The sequence below is a fragment of the Rhinatrema bivittatum genome, chromosome 6 (assembly GCF_901001135.1).
Source record: "Rhinatrema bivittatum chromosome 6, aRhiBiv1.1, whole genome shotgun sequence".
NCBI classification, from domain to species: Eukaryota; Metazoa; Chordata; class Amphibia; order Gymnophiona; family Rhinatrematidae; genus Rhinatrema; species Rhinatrema bivittatum.
Genome location: NC_042620.1, coordinates 67,961,461 through 67,979,023, shown reverse-complemented (window position 1 = coordinate 67,979,023; position 17,563 = coordinate 67,961,461).

The window sequence follows — 17,563 nt, the reverse complement described above, 5'->3', positions numbered from 1 at the left end:
CAGGCTCACAGTGACTAGTGCTAAATTTTAGTGTTAATTTCCTAACTTGACTGGGCAAATCTAGCCACAGCAACAGCTGGCTTTAATTTGCTCTGCTGCCACTCAGGTACCCTTCCTTGTGTCCTGATACTGACAAAGCAAATGATCCCTAAACCCCCTTCCCTCCTCCCTCCTGACCAGCATCTGATACACAGAATGTAAAGGCCTCCCTTCTTTTGATCCCTTCAACCTCCCTCCCACCTGATTTGTAAAGAAAACTGAAGGGAAGATTCCTCTCCTGATCCTCCTCCATTCCCTATCTCAGAAATATTGACCCTCACTATTGACCCCCCTATCCTACTCCTCAGAGTCCCTAATCACCTCTAGTAGAGCCGACAAAAGGACTAAACTACTGATTTACCCTCTAGCATTGATCTCTGACAACAATGCTGGTAATGTCATTGTCTGAAAAACACTGGATACCCTGCCAGACATATCAATAGACTGAAAGAGAGAGAAAGCATGTTTGAGAGAGAGAGACTATTTTATCTTCAGCTATTTCATTTCTTACACAATTAGTTTTGTAGATTCATGTTTGAAAGGACAATGACTGAAGTCTAAAAATAGTACAGACTGTTACATCTGTATTTCCAGTTAAACTGACCACTCACATGTTTTTTCATGCTGTACCTAAAACTGACATGCATGGATACATATAGAAAGCATGGTTTTATTATTTTACTAGAATACAAGTTAGGAATACTACATGTGTTCTTTTGCTGAACAGACGGTTATCTTTTGTAGCTGAGATATGAACTTACTCTCCAACCATGTGTGCTAAATGAATCAGTAAGTGTAACAGGGGTTCAGTGTGAAATGTCAGGAGCTATTTCAACAGTTTTATTCCACAACCATTAGAGTGGATCTTCAACAGGAGTCCTGATGAGGCTATTGGAACTCTGACATCACCAATCAAGTGACTGGGTTAACATTCTGAGGTCATGCCATGTGAGCATGCTAGATACAGTCACAGATATGTACTTCCTGTTTTTGACATTGTGCAACCCAGTTACTAACTACTTACTAAATGAATTCTCTCTAGAGAATTCATATCATTGAAATCATGCTTGCAGTCACACATTTTCTATCCTTTTACTCAATCTGCTGAAACAGATTTTGAAATTAGAAAATAACAGTCTCTCTAATGTTGGCAGCAATTGCTGAATCTTGCTGCTGTAGCACTTATTTGTAAAACTTGCAATGTGAACTAAAAAATGAACTTTCATTAAGAAGAAATGGAATACATTTGAAACGAGAGCTTCAATTTGCCTTATGATTTTTTTTTTTTTTGGTAAATTGTTCTAGTATGGCAATCCCACATTCTTAAAGACAGTCCCCTGGCATTCCTCAATAAACAGATTTTGATTTAAGTCTGAAATGTTTAGCTTACTGCATTATATAGTAAAGGTCACCCGAACATAGATATAATAAAGAGCTGTGTGAAGGTGCTTCCAGGGAACATGAACAGCGGTAATATTGCCTGGGATACTCTATGTTAATTGATTCAACTCCTTGTAAACCAAATGTAATTAGTGATACTGCCAACATTTTGTTTTCTGTTAATGACTGACTGCAAAGACTTTACAGTAGTGCATACACAGTTACTGGACATTTAGAAATGTAGACAGACATATTGCACTATAAGCTTGCAAAGTATTCGGAAACAGTATGTATTCTATGATAAATCAAGTTGAAATCTATCCATTCCTGGAGTTTAATTTTCTGTTGAATCTAGTTCTTACTTTCACATACTTTGGGACCAAATCACAAAAGCATAAAAAACTGTTGCACCCATAGCTGCACTGGCTCCCAGTCAATAGCAGGCTACAGTTCAAAACCTTCTGCTTCGTCTACAAGTCTATGAATAAAGAAGCACCTGGGTATCTCTCTCAAATTCTTGTCCCCTATACTCACTTCCATAGAGAACTCTGTTCCTCTCATATGGCTCTTCTCTCTTTCCCTCCTCTAGCTTCAGCTAGACTAAAGAGACTTTGTGCCCTCAATTGTTATGCTCCACAAACCTGGAACAAGGCACTGCTATGCTTACTTTCTAGCCATGTTAGTATCAAGTTACACCCTGGCCTGTGATTGCAATTTCCTTCAACTTTTGTATTGTTTGTATTGTTGTATTGTTACTGTTTGTATTGTTGTATTGTTACTGTTAAAACTTGTTTTTTAATCCACCTTGTGGCCACTCGAGGAAAAAAATAGAATATCAAATGTAAATAAATAAACAATTATATATAATATATGTACGTATGTGTTGCGGTCCCGACCGCCTCCCCCATGTTCGGGGTCGGGTCCGCTTACCTTCGTCTCAGTCCACGGAGGACCTTGCCGGGTCCCCGGCCCAGTAGGCCACCAGGCCACTGCCTCGCCACATGGAGAACGCCGTCCAGGCCGCCAGAAGCTCTGCCCCTCTTGTTGCCTCACGCGCGCGCGCATGAGGAGGGCCCTGATGTGCGTCCAGCACCCGGAAGTTCAGGACTGCCCCTTTTTCTGATATCACGCCCCGGACCGCATTTAACCGGCGTCCAGTCTCCGACTAAACGCCTTGCAACAAAGTTCTCTGAATACTAGTTGCCTTCCGTTCCTGTACCTGCTTCAGTGACGTTCTCGCTTGTCTTTCTGGTTTACGACTCCGGCCTGCTTCAGTACTCTGCCTGCCTGCCTGCCACCTGCCTCGATCCCGGTTTGCTTCAGTACTCTGCCTGCCTGCCTGCCGCCTGCCTCGATCCCAGTTTGCTTCAGTACTCTGCCTGCCTGCCGGCCGCCTGCCTCGATCCCGGTTTGCTTCTGCACCCTGCCTGCCTGCCTGCTGCCGGCCTAGACCCAGTCTTGCTACAGGATTCTCTCCATTGGACTCTTGCCCTGACCTTGTCTACGGAGCTTTGGCCCGGTCTCTGTTCTGTCTCTGAACTTCCTCCTCGCAGCCTAAGTCCCAAGGGCCTGGGTCCCTACGGGCTCCTCCCGGGGGGATTCCGGGTCCCGGGTGAAGTCCTACCTAGCCTATGACTCCGCCCCCCGGCCTGCCAGTCTGTCAACCCTGGCAGCCCGGTCCAAGGGTCCACTAACTGACTAGCACTTCCCCTGAAAGCTAACAGTATGTACAGATAAGGTCTGTGCATACCTTTTATGTGTGAACTTTACCCTGAATTTTCAATAGCTTTGGAAATTTGTGGGTAGTTGTCCCAGTATATACACAAATTAATTTGTACAAAGTTATATCTCCTTTCCAGAAGTCATAATTTGTACACATAAATTCCAACTCCATCCCAACTTTGTCACCCTGTATCCCCTTTCCCAAGTTACATAAAAATATATGCAATTGGATTATATGTGTACTTTTATATGCACTGAGCACTGGGCTATTTTGTAATGGCATTATACACTTAAAGTAAGGTTTTATGCCCTTAAATGGCTTTAAAAAATTTAGCCCTAAAGGCTTACAGGTGCTATTCATGAAAATGTAACTAACATCGCAGCAAAATTAAAAAAAAATATTTACCCGAGTTGAGTGCACTTAACACAGGTAAAACCTATTTTCAATTCAATGGCATATATTGTAGCAAATTTCAAAACCTACTTACTTAGGTAAAGTGCATTTACACATGTAAAACTCAATTTTATACAAGTAAATATTTTTGAAAATCAGACCATATGTATGCACAATAAAATGGCTACTAAAACTTTAGCTTGCAAACCTAAACTGTAGCATCTAGGCACATGGAAATGGTCATGTAATGTAAATGAGCTCATAATGAGATAATATTATCATACTAGTCACTAAACTGCATGCTTAACTAGCAGTAATATGGTAATTCCAAAAATGCATTGCTGACTCTGGAGCAAATGTTAATGATAAAAGAATGTTTATGTTTATTTCATTTGATATTCCAAGTAGTTTACAATAAACAACATACAACAGGAAAAAGAGAGAGAAAAGTAAGAAAGAGAAGAGAGGAGGAAAAAAAGAAGAGAGGAGAGGAGAGGAGGAGAGGGGAAGAGGAGGAGGGAAGACAAAGAAAAGAAGAAGATAAAGAACAAGGGAGGAGAGAGAGAGTGAGTGTTGCACTGGAGGTGGACCCCTTGGCCTGGCGCAGGATTGGTACGGCCCTCTGAGGGCTCCCAGGGGGCGCCTGCCGCCAGGAGGTGGAGCAAAAAGGAGAACGAGACTAGCTGGAGCTTCACCAATAACAGTCCGAGGGCTCCTTGGGTTGAGCCCTTGGATTCCCGGATCGCCTGGGCTTAGGTGGGCTTCTCCAAAATAGAACTCCACTGGCTAAGCTGATGAGGTCAACTCCTACACTCTTTACGATCCCTAGCAAGTACCTCCCTCCAGCTGAATGAATCAGTCTATAGCCTAGGGGTCCAACTTGAACCATTTTTATCTATAATGACCTAGGTCACCAAAGTAGTGAGAATCTCCTTCATTTACCTCCACCAGATCAGACAACTATGCAACTACCTCAGTCACAATAATTTGCCTTCAATCTTTCATGCTCTAATCATAAGAACATAAGAACATAAGAAATTGCCATGCTGGGTCAGACCAAGGGTCCATCAAGCCCAGCATCCTGTTTCCAACAGAGGCCAAAACCAGGCCACAAGAACCTGGCAATTACCTAAACACTAAGAGATCCCATGCTACTGCATGAGGAGGCCACAGACCAAGGTACAAGATAAGAGCAAGTCTGAAGGCCTCAAGTCATGGAACAAGGAAAGCATGGCCAGGTCAGAGAGCCAAGGATGATTCTATGAAGAGGCATTGAGGTACTGGCAAGGTTGGCTTAAGTAGTTTAGGAAGTGCTGAGCCAAATAGATAGTGAGGAGGTGGTTCAAGTATTTGGGATCAAAGCTCGCTGGAGGCCTTTGCTGCTTGGAAAGGTATTATAGCAGAACGAGGACACATTGAGGCTGCATGGCAGGTATAACCATGACACTAGCTTTAAATTACTACTTTAGAATTTGAAACTACACTTTGGGTAAGATAAACTATTCCATTTCAAACAAATTAATCTCAACAAATATTTTAGCTGTAAAATTCTGGAACCATATAACTTATGGCCATATATCAGGTAAGTATTACCATTACGTATAATTATTCTTTGCTAACTTCAACTGTTCCAAATGGGATATAATTTCTGGAATTCATTCTTTGTGTTCACTTTTTCTTTTCCAGATATTGAGATGCTGGTACTTTTTGATTACTTTCAGGTATGCTTTCTTGCATTTTCTCTCTCTGTATGTATTCTCTAGTCTTTTTCCTCTTCTTTTCTACACTTTCCCTGTTTTCTTTCTCTGTGTTTTGTGTCTTTGTCTTTCTTTTTTCTTTTCTATGTATTTCTTTGACACTGTCTCTCTCTCTATATATGTGTATATATATATATATATATATATATATACAGTATATATATAGAACATAAGAACATAAGAAAATGCCATACTGGGTCAGACCAAGGGTCCATCAAGCCCAGCATCCTGTTTCCAACAGTGGCCAATCCAGGCCATAAGAACCTGGCAAGTACCCAAAAACTAAGTCTATTCCATGTAACCATTGCTAATGGCAGTGGCTATTCTCTAAGTGAACTTAATAGCAGGTAATGGACTTCTCCTCCAAGAACTTATCCAATCCTTTTTTAAACACAGCTATACTAACTGCACTAACCACATTCTCTGGCAACAAATTCCAGAGTTTAATTGTGCGTTGAGTAAAAAAGAACTTTCTCCGATTAGTTTTAAATGTGCCCCATGCTAACTTCATGGAGTGCCCCCTAGTCTTTCTACTATCCGAAAGGCACAGTCAGGATAACAAAGTTAGCTGGAAGGGTTCAGGTCTTACTTGACTGAGAGAACTCAACAGATACTTAATGGAAACAAATATTCCAAAATATTCATGCAGGGGTGCCACAGGGATCAGCATTATTATCAAACATTTTTAACATTTGATTTATTTGTGTAAATTATTGGCAGGTTTGAGTTAACATTTTTTGTCTGTGGCCATCATCCAATTTTTCATCTCCATTAAGAGTTTGCTCTCATCAACCATTGAATATTTGCAAATCTATCTAGAAGCCATAGAAAAATGAATGTCGCATAACTGTTTAATTCTAAATGTATCAACATCTGAAATTATTATTTTATCTAGAACCAAGGATCTAACATAAAATTCTAAGGGCATGCTATTCTTATCTCATTCATTGCAAGAGTCTAGGAGTTCTGTTGAACACACATTTATTCATGAATATACATATAAAAATTTGATATGGTGCGGTCACTTCAAGTTTCGTATCTTGAAATGCCTGAAACCATTATTAGAGTCAAATGATTTCAGAGCTGTACTGCAATCTTTATTTTCTGGGTTTGACTATTGTAATTTGTTATTTTTCAGACTTTAACAGTCTATATTGTGTTCACTAAAATAGTTTAAAAATTCAGCAGCTCATTTACTAACAGGCCACAAGAAATGTGATCATATTACTCTGGATTTAGTGGCTTTGAATTGACTACCCATTTATTCAACAATAAAATACAAAATACTGATGCTAGTTCATAAACTCATCAGCAATATGAAAACTTTTGAACTGTACACTCACAAAATAAAGGCCTGCTAGAAATACCATCTATTCAATATGCACTATTCGAGGGACTATGTCACAACTCTCCGTCTCTGTCCTAAATCTGATGCTGCTCTCTCTGATTTCTAAACTGCCACATGGTTTTCTATGTAAAGATATCCTTGACTTTGTGATATCACTTGTAAAAGTAGTTTATACACTGACTTTATTCTTAGTCAGCTTCCTTCCATAATCAATATATGGATGTTCTGTAACCTGTCTGATACAGTGCACCTTCTTCCCCCTCCCCCACACCTATCAGATGGGTGATGTTACAGACAATTACCCCATCACCTCCTATACTTATTTTATCGGAATAGCTTATAAAATACCAAGGGTTTTCCCCACAGAATCAACTTTTATTTGTCAGACTTTTCAGATTTAACAGTTAGAATATAATAGTTAGCAGATGTCTCTACAGTCCTTGCTGCTCAGCATTGGTTTACACTGAGTAAACCAATGCTGAGCAGCATCATTGGTAAACATAATTGGTAAACAGCTTTGCATCATTGGTAAACATAACATGCCAGATACCTTGACTTGCTTAGAGTATATTAATAAATGTAGTTAGTTAACTACCTCCATAACTTTAGAAGATTACCTTCCATTTCAACCTGAAGCAGTCTCAGAGGCAAACTCTGCCAAAGTGAAAGGGTGTTCTTGACCCCAGTCGCTTACTGGGCTATGGCTGGTCTGAGCACTAGATTAAGTAAAAGACAGAATTGAGATGAACAGTCGGGTAACAGCAAGGCTTCCTTATGTGCAGTCTTACAGGTCACAGAGTTCCTCTCCTTCATTGCAGGGAGAGGCAAGGGGTGATGGCTTGTGCATCATTTTCAGGTGTTAATGGTCCTTTCACCAGCCCTCTGAGCCCACTCCTTGGCAGTTTTTAACAGGCAAAACATGACTATGTAAGCTCATGCATAGTCAAGAAGCAGGATAGATGGGGTTGTTTCTCCATTTCAGACTAATGGCCCCTCTCTCCCATTGGGATGAGTCATTGCTCCAGCTGCATGGCAACTCTGAACCAGGACCTAATCTCAGTCCTGCAACTTTTTTTCCGATCAGCTGCCTTTCTGTATCAGCATTTTTCTATGAGCTGACCTGTCTGATAAACTCCCCTTTGGATAGGCTGTTTTTCATCTACAGGCAGATTTGGGTTGCTTTTAGCTCTGTGACCTGCCCCTGGGCAAGTCTTAGGTCATTGTTTATGGACAAAGCTATAGCCCTAAGTTAAACAGGTAGCTCAGAAAACCTGGTGTTATGAGACAAATCCGTACCTCCATCTTGCCCTCGACCTCCCGACATGATCAGGGCTGTGTCCAGCATGGCTGCGCGCCATGGCGCACTGTGCAGGCCGACACGGTTGGGCTCCTCCACTTACATCAGCATTTCTCCTGTCACTCTCCATGCCTAGCGTGGGAAAAAAACAGTACTTAAGCTGACAGCTGAGCACAAGCCCTTGCCTCGGCTAAAGGGTCGCTTGTGCTGGTGCTATCTTCGGTGTTCGCTGCTTTCTCATTTGGACCTGGTCTATCTTGTCTGCTGCCTGCCTCTTGATTTGGATTGTCTCTGGATTTGCCTTGTCTGCTGCCTGCCTCTTCATTTCCTTTGCCTGTCGCCTGCCCTGGGACCCGGACTGCCTCTGGATTTATCTTGCTTACCGTCCACTCTGGTAGATCTGGGCTACCTTTTACAGTGTGTAGAATTGCTGCCTTCTTGGCTGACCCAGGTAAGGCTGTTATTCTACCATTTGGATCCACATAAACTAACACCTGAGCATGTATTGTCATTCTGGTCAAACGTTCCTCATCTTGATTTTTTGTTGAAATATACATGTCAGCATCCATCTTATGATGTCAGTGACCATCTTGTGGGGTCAATATTCTTATTTGGTTGCATACAGTGGTAAAACATTTTTATAACACCTACATTCCACCCTCTTCTACAGATGTATTTAGAATAAAGAAATTTTTGAAAACTTCAAACATTATCAAAATGAATTCAGAAACTCAGGAGAAAAGTGTGCTTTGACCAAATTTGGAATAATTATGCCAGCCCTTTCACATGTTGTTCACTAAGAAGCTGTGATGCTGCTAAAGGAAGCTCCTATGGAGGTAATTTTAAAAAGAGTTACATGTGTAAATGTAACATAATATAGTAGGTATGCACATTCGTCCTGGTTCGGGGAGCCCTAAACCCGAAGGAAATTTAAAAGCCCGAACTGCAGGAAATTAGAAATTTCCCATGGCTGGCCCAAAACGAAGCACATCCCTATAATATAGTAGCAATTTTCAAAACCTATTAATGTGCATAAAGTGCACTTACACACGAATACCCTATAGACAATTCAATGGCATATATTGTAGTAATTTTTAATAGCTCACTTACCCACATTTGGGTCAATTTTAAAAGCATTTCTCACATAAAAATGGCCATATATGCATGTATGCGGGCCTTGCATGAGAAACGTGCATTTTAAGAAGCCATGAAGTATGCATAGAAAATGGACGGGGAATGGGTATTCCAGGGTGGGGCCAAGACTTACGCGCATAAGACCATATTTTTAAAAAGCTGATCATGGCATGCATCGACATGTTATCCATGTAAATTTACTGCTGGTTCTTGTTGCACCGGAGGTGGACCCTTGGGCCAAGGTAGGGTTGACGCTACCCGTAGGAGGAATCCACACTGTCAGCAGACAGAGGCCACCTGGCACTTCACCAATACTAGCCCTCGTTCCCTGCGGGTTAAGCCTATGTGTGCCTGGGCCAGCTGGACTTAGGTGGCCTCCGTCAGTTGTCGTCAATGGGTGGATTGAGGTCAGCCCTGAGGCAGCAACCAGTGTAGGTAACAGTCTGTTCTGGATGAGGCGGAATCCCAGAGACCCGGGTGCCAATAGGAACATAGTCTGACAGAGGGCATCCAAGCAAGAACAGGCCGAAGCCTGAATGAACCACGTCCAGGACAAAAGCTGAAGAGGCGCCTTTAAGCGAGCTGGGTTCAGGGCTGGCAGCAGGCTGGAATTAGTGGCAAGCAATGCTGAGGTATGGACGAGGAGAGAGTCAAAGGATGGTCAGATGAAGCAGAAGTCCAGGGCTGGACAGAAGCAATGGCGTGGTCAGGCAATGCAGAGGTCTGGGGCTGGAGAGAGGCAACAAAGTAGTCAGGTGATGCAGAGGTCAAACCAGGTTAGCAATCTGAAGGAGAGGCGAAGGAACAGGAACTCAGGAACAGGGAAACAAGAACAAAGGCAATCAGGATCAGGAACGAGGAACAGAAGAAGCAATGAACACTCGACTAGTGAGGGGACCTGTTGCAAAGGTAATTTGAGAAAGTTACACAATGTTAGGTTCCATATTAGGTGCTACCACCCAAGAAAGAGATCTAGGCGTCATAGTGGATAACACATTGAAATCGTCGGTTCAGTGTGCTGCGGCAGTCAAAAAAGCAAACAGAATGTTGGGAATTATTAGAAAGAGAATGGTGAATAAAACGGAAAATGTCATAATGCCTCTGTGTTGCTCCATGGTGAGACCGCACCTTGAATACTGTGTACAATTCTGGTTGCCACAATTCTAAAAAGATATACCGTATTTCCACGCATATAACCCGCGGGTAATGTGCGTTTTTACCTACCCCGCATGCCCCCCGCGGGGTATAAACGTGGGCGGGTTATCCAGAAAAAATTTTACAACCAATAAAGTTTCCCGACTCTGAATAGGCTGCAGCTGAGAGGAGTCCGTCCTATCCCTGCGCCCGGCCGCTTCCTGATTGGTCGCGTGTTAAATCTAGGCCGCAGGCGGGTGGGCGCTTGTTCCAGGCGGCGGCGGCGGGGGCGGGTGGACGCGCGTTAGTTCGAGACGGCCGGCGGGTGGTCGCGTGTTAAATCTAGGCCGGGTCGCACAGGCGCGCATTCATTCACTGCCGGTGGGGGCAGCCCCCACCGGCAGTGAATGAATGCGCGCCGAAAGCAGCTTGTTCCAGGCGGCGGTGGCGGGTGGACGCGCGTTAGTTCGAGGCGGGTGGTCGCGTGTTAAATCTAGGCCGGGTCGCTCAAGGCAATCTAGGCCGGGTCGCTCAAGGCAGTCACATGCCGTGACGTCACGGCATGTGACTGCCTTGAGCATCGAATCGCAGGGGTCGCATTCATTCACTGCCGGTGGGGGCTGGGGCAGCCCCCACCGGCAGTGAATGAATTCATTCATCCAGGCGGAGGAGCCGGCTGCTTTCAGCTGCCGCTGCCGGCTGCTTTCGGCGCTCAAGGCAGTAGCGGCGAAAGCAGCCGGCTCCTCCGCCTGGATGAATGAATGCGACCCCTGCGATTCGATGCTCAAGGCAGTCACATGCCGTGACGTCACGGCATGTGACTGCCTTGAGCGACCCGGCCTAGATTGCCTTGAGCGACCCGGCCTAGATTTAACACGCGACCACCCGCCTCGAACTAACGCGCGTCCACCCGCCACCGCCGCCTGGAACAAGCTGCTTTCGGCGCGCATTCATTCACTGCCGGTGGGGGCTGCCCCCACCGGCAGTGAATGAATGCGCGCCTGTGCGACCCGGCCTAGATTTAACACGCGACCACCCGCCGGCCGTCTCGAACTAACGCGCGTCCACCCGCCCCCGCCGCCGCCGCCTGGAACAAGCGCCCACCCGCCCGCGGCCTAGATTTAACACGCGACCACCCGGCTCCCGCCGCCCGCCTGGACCCACGCGGCCCTCCGACAGGTATTTAAAAATTTATTTTTTTTTGAATTGCGGGTTATATGAGGAGGCGGGGTATATTAAAACTTTTTTTCATAAATCTTGAAAACCTGCGGGTTATGTGTGTGGGCGGGTTATATACGTGGGCGGGTTATTGTCGTGGAAATACGGTAATTGTGTTGGAGAAGGTACAGAGAAGGGCAACCAAAATGATAAGGGGAATGGAATAGCTCCCCTATGAGGAAAGACTAAAGAGGTTAGGATTTTTCAGCTTGGAGAAGAGACGGATGAGGGGGGATACGATAGAGGTGTTTAAAATCATGAGAGGTCTAGAACGGGTAGATGTGAATCGGTTATTTACTCTTTCAGATAATAGAAAGACTAGGGAGCACTCCATGAAGTTAGCATGGGGCACATTTAAAACTAATCTGAGAAAGTTCTTTTTCATTCAATGCACAATTAAGCTCTGGAATTTGTTGCCAGAGGATGTGGTTAGGTTACTAGTGCAGTTAGTTTAGCTGTATTTAAAAAAGGATTGGATAAGTTCTTGCAGGAGAAGTCCATTACCTGCTATTAATTAAGTTTACAGCCACTGCTATTACTAGCAACAGTAACATGGAATAGACTTGGTTTTTGGGTACTTGCCAGGGTCTTATGGCCTGGATTGGCCACTGTTGGAAACAGTATGCTGGGCTTGATGGACTCTTGGTCTGACCCAGTATTGCATGTTCTTATGTTTTTATCATCCGGGGCCATGGCCAGATTCCCGCCACGGGCCCTATTAAAGGATTAGCTGAGTGGGCGCCTAGGGAGGGGCGCAGCGTTGGTTGGGACAGTGTCTCTCCGTGGGCCACACAGAGAGGCCCGACGTGGAGCATCAGGAACTATAGCAGAGCTAGAGGCCACAGGGCGGCCCGAGGACGGAGCCAGCAGCCAACAGCCACCAGAGATGAGGGACTAGGTGCTGGATCACTTTGAGAGAAATGAGGGGTCCGAGTCACAGGTCTGCCGCGGCTGGCACGCGTAACTGTTCTGATGAGGAGCAAGTCTCGAGTTTTCTAATTTTAAGGATTTTAGCACAGCATTAGGGTTTGGCATGAAGTGGGAGACTTATTGGATGAATAACCAGACCTCAATATCAACTGGCAAACTGGTTGACTAAGTGGAAAAAATGATTTTTCCCTCACACTAGCTTGTTTTAAAATCTGTTTGTATATACACATAAAAGCCACTAAAGCCCTAGCCAAAATTTGTGTGGGAAATTTGCTCAACCATATCTTAAGATTACATGCACACATATGCTTGGGAGGGGTATTTTAAATGATATGCATATACTGGTGTGCATGATATAAAATTGCAGCTTATCTCCACACATGGGTGCTTCTGGGTGCACATGCATTCCTTTTAAAACTACCCTGTTAAAGTGCATTTGCACAAGTAAAACCAAGTTTTATGCATGCAATTGTTTTTGAAAATCAGGCTGATAAGTTGCTATTTTATAACCTCCGAAAGTGACAATGATTAGTCTGTTATTTACATATATTTACTTCTGCTAATGTTATGGCGTGAGAATAAAAGTCCTCATCACCAAAAACTGACTAGGTGAGGGGTCTGGGTAAACTGTTTAGGCTGAAGAACTTGGGTGTAGGGGGTTCTTGATGATCTAGAGAGAGACTGGGCAAACTGGTGAACTAATTGGTAAAACTGGTAATTGTTTTCATTCACGCATGTCAAAATATTTAATGACTTACATGCATAAATGTGATAAGAAAAATACACATATAAATACGTATAAATGATTAAAAATAGGAGCACAAATGCTCACATATAGGAGATTTATATCAGTTATCTGGATACATTTTGACTTCTCCAGGTAAGTGGTGACTTTTCTGCCACTTAGCTGGATAAGCCTCAAAAAGTGCTATTTATCTGGCTAAATAATTTAGCCAGATACATTTTAAAATGCTTTTTATCCAGGTATGTTGCGCACAGAGTACAAAATACATGTGAATATGCATATGCATCCATTTACATGCGTTCATTGGTGGGCTTGGGCATGTATTAAAGTTATCCTCACTGTGAATAAAATGCTAATCATGATTTTGACATACATGCCAACAAATGTATCACTTGCATGAAAATAATATTTTAGGATCCATCTTAGTGCATTGTTTTCAGTTGCTTGCCAAGATACCTGATTTTAAAAGAGAAATTATTCCAAAAGGCCAAAACTTTTACAGTTCTATTTATTTATTTTAATTAAGAAATTTGTATCCCACTCTGATGCAACATCTAGTTGTGAAACAGCAATAGTTCATTTTTATTTTATATTACAAATTCAGCTTCTGAACACTGTTCATCTCTCTCTCTCTTTTTCTCTCTGTATATGCCATAGAGGCAAAAACTCATAATAAATGCTTTTTAAAATAAATCCAAGGAAGGAAACCTATGAGGTAGTCAGTAAGTCCATTAGATGATTGAGGGGTTAAAGGAGCATTTAGAGAAGAAAAGGCCTCCGTGGAAAAGCTAAATTAATTCTTTGCTTTAGTGTTTACTAATAAGGATGTTGGGAATATACCCATTCTAATAACATTTTTCAAGGGTAATGATTCTGATAAACAGGATCAAATCACTGTGAACCTGGAAGGTGTAGCAGGCTAGATGGACAAACTGAAGAGTAATAAATCTGCCAGACCAGATGGTATACACTCCAGGGCTCTGAAAGAACTAAAAAATGAAATTTCAGATCTATTACTAGAAATTTGTAGACTATTGTTAAAATTGTCCATTGTTCCTAATGATTGGAGGTTGGCTAATGTAACCCCAATATTTAAAAAGGCTCCAGAGGTGACACAGAAAACTATAGATCAGTGAGCCTGATTTCAGTGCCAGGAAAAATCATGGAAACTATCCTAAAGAACAAAATCACAGAACTTATACATATACATGGTTTAATGGGACACAGCCAGCATGGATTTACCAAAGGGAATCTTGCCTCACAAATCTGCTTCATTTTTTTGAAGAGGTTAATAAACATGTGGATAAAAGTGAGCCAGTAGATGTAGTGTATTTGTATTTTCAGAAGGCGTTTGACAAAGTCCCTCAAGTGAGACTCCTAAGAAAATTAAAAAGTCATGGGTTAGGAGGCGAGGTTCTTTTGTGGATTCCAAACTAGTTAAAGGAAAGAAAACAGAGAGTAGGATTAAATGGCCCGTTTTCACAGTGGAGAAAGGTAAACAGTGAAATGCCTCAGGGATCTATGCTTAGACTGATGCTTTATAGTTTCTAATACATGTACAAACGAGCTAGAAAGGGGAAAGATGAGTGAGGTTTTCAAAATTTCAGTGACAAAAAATTATTCAGAGTTGTTAAATCAAAACAGGAATGTGATAAATTGCAGAAAGATCTTGCATTACTAGAAGACTGGATATCCAAATTGCAGATGAAATTTAATATGGACAAGTGCAAATTGATGCACATAGGGAAAAGTAATCCATGATGTAGTTACTCAATGTTAGGCTCCATATTTAGAGTTACCACCCAGGAAAATGATCTAGGCATCATAGTGGACAACACATGGAAATTGTCATCTCCGTGTGCTGCAGCAGTCAAAAAAATAAACAGAATGTTAGATATTGGGGTAGGTTTTAAAGGGAGTGTGTGTGGCGTACATGTGCGCTCGCTACCTGGCGCACTCTCATGTGCACTCGATTTTATAACTTGGGCGCGCAAGTTATAAAATAGGGGGTCGGCGCGCGCAAGGGAGTGCACAATTGTGCACCTTGCATGCGCCGAGCCTGTGCCAAGATGCGCTGCTTTTCCTCATTCCCTACCCCCCTACCCCACCTTCCCTTCCCTTCCCCTACCTCCCCTGCCCTTTCCACCCTACCTTTTCCTTTTTCTTTTTTTTTGTTTCAAAACTTACTTCAGCCCTTGGGCTGAAAGTTGCACACAATCCCCGGCCCAGCAGCCATGCGGAGGCCTCTGGTCACACCCCCACCCTGCCCATGCCCCACCCCCGCCCCTTTAGTAAAGCCCCGGGACTTACACGTGTCCCGGGGCTTTACGCGCTTCGCTGGGCCTTTTTAAAATAGCTCCGGCCCGCATAACCCTTTTAAAATCCAGCCCATTATTAGGAATGGAATGGTGAATAAATTGGACAATGTCATAATACCTTTGGATCGCTCCAGAGTGAGACCACACCTTGAGTACTTTGTGAAGTTTTGGTCACTGAATCTCAAAAAAGATATAGTTGCACAGAAAAAGGTACAGAGAAGGGTGACCAAAATGATAAAGAGGATGGAATGGCTGCTCTATGAGGAAAGACTGGAGAGGTACCCAGGATCCAGGATCTGGATTGGCCATTGCTGAAAACAGGATATTGAGTTTGATGCACTTTTGGTCTGACCCAGTATGGCGAATCTTATGTAGTTCACTTATGTAAAGGTTTTTCAGCTTGGAGAAGAGACATCTGAGGGGGGAGGGATATAATAGAGGTCTATAAAATCATGAAAGGAGTAGAATGGGTAAATGTGAATCAGTTATTTATTCTTTCAGATAAAACAAGGTCTAAGGGACTCTCCATTAAGGTAGCAAGGAGAACATTTCAAACAAATCTGAGAAAATTATTTTTCATTCAACACACAATTAAGTTCTGGAATTCATTGCCAGAGGATATGATAAAAGTAATTAACTTAGCTGGATTTAAAAAAGATTTGGACAAGTTCCTGGAGAAGTCCATAAATTGCTTTTAATCAAGTTGATTTAGGGAATAGCCACTGCTTATTAACAGCATTAGTAGTATGGGATTTATTTAATATTTGGGATCTTGCCAGGTATTTATAACCTGGATTGGCCACTATTAGAAACAGGATGCTGGGCTTGATGGACTCTCAGTCTAATCCAGTATAGCAACTTCTTATGTTCCTATATATCCATCAAGATAAATATACATCAGTGACCCTAAGAAAGAGAAACAGAGATCATAGATACAAAAAAAAAAATTATCTAATCCACAAATATTTGCCATAAACTAATCCATTGGTGGCAATTAAGATAATATCTAGGAATTCTCAGACTGGTAAAAGATGTCAGTTTCAAAAACACTGAATGAATTCTCTATCCCCTTTCCACTACTGTCCCAACCAACCCTGCTAATTCCCTAATCTCAGGGGGGCCGATGCAATACAGTGCGCTCAGCCTAGTACACTGCTTAACCCATAGTTGGACATTGGTTGTGTAGGCGCAACCAAGTCCCCTTTTGCAATAAGGGGATTAGCGCCTCCACAACATGCATCCAATGCACTGGGAAATTAATAGCACTCATCACATGCAAATGCATGTGAATGAGGCTATTAGTAATTCACTCCTGATGCAAAAATAAATGTGTGTCCAATATGCACATTTTTGCGCTCATAAATTAACGCCTGCCCATAGCAGGCAATTTCTGAGCATCCTAAAACATTGTATAGAAAAGCAGAAAATACTGCTTTTCTGTACTTCCTCTGACTTAATATAGTGGTGATATTAATTCAGAGGAACAAAAGAGAGTTAGGAAAAAAAAAATCTTCTCCCTCCTTGACAGTGTGAGCCCTGTCTGACCTGCCCTAAGCTCCCTCCCCCTGAGGGAGCTTAGGGCAGGTCAGAAGGAGTGAATAAATCAATATTGAAGTGTTTGGACCTTAATATTAATTTATTCATTCCTTCACTGATTGCCTATTGGTCCTTTTCACTGACATTTGTCAGTGGAAAGAACCAATCTCCTTTCAGGACTGCCTTCTGTGACAGTGAATGGACCAATTGGCAATAAGTGAAGGAGTGAATAAATTAATATTAAGTGCCTGACACTTTAATATTGATTTATTAACTCCTTCCGACCTGCCCTAAGCTCTCAGGGAAAGGGATGTGCGCCGATTTGGAAAACCGATGCTGATAAATTCAGCATCCATTTTCTTAACCAGCAGACAGCCGCCAACAGTGGACTTCTCACGGGCGCATGATGTCAAGCACACACTAGGGGCACACAATCACCCCAGCACCTCCTTGACAGCATGAGCCCTAATTTAAATATTTCATTGCGCCCCCAGGACAGGTACCTGGGGGTGCGTTAGGAAAGTGGGCGCTGAACACTCAGCACCTGCTTTCAGTGCATTTTTTTTGTATCGGCCCCAGGGTGATCAAAGTTTAATAGAGCATGGGGATTT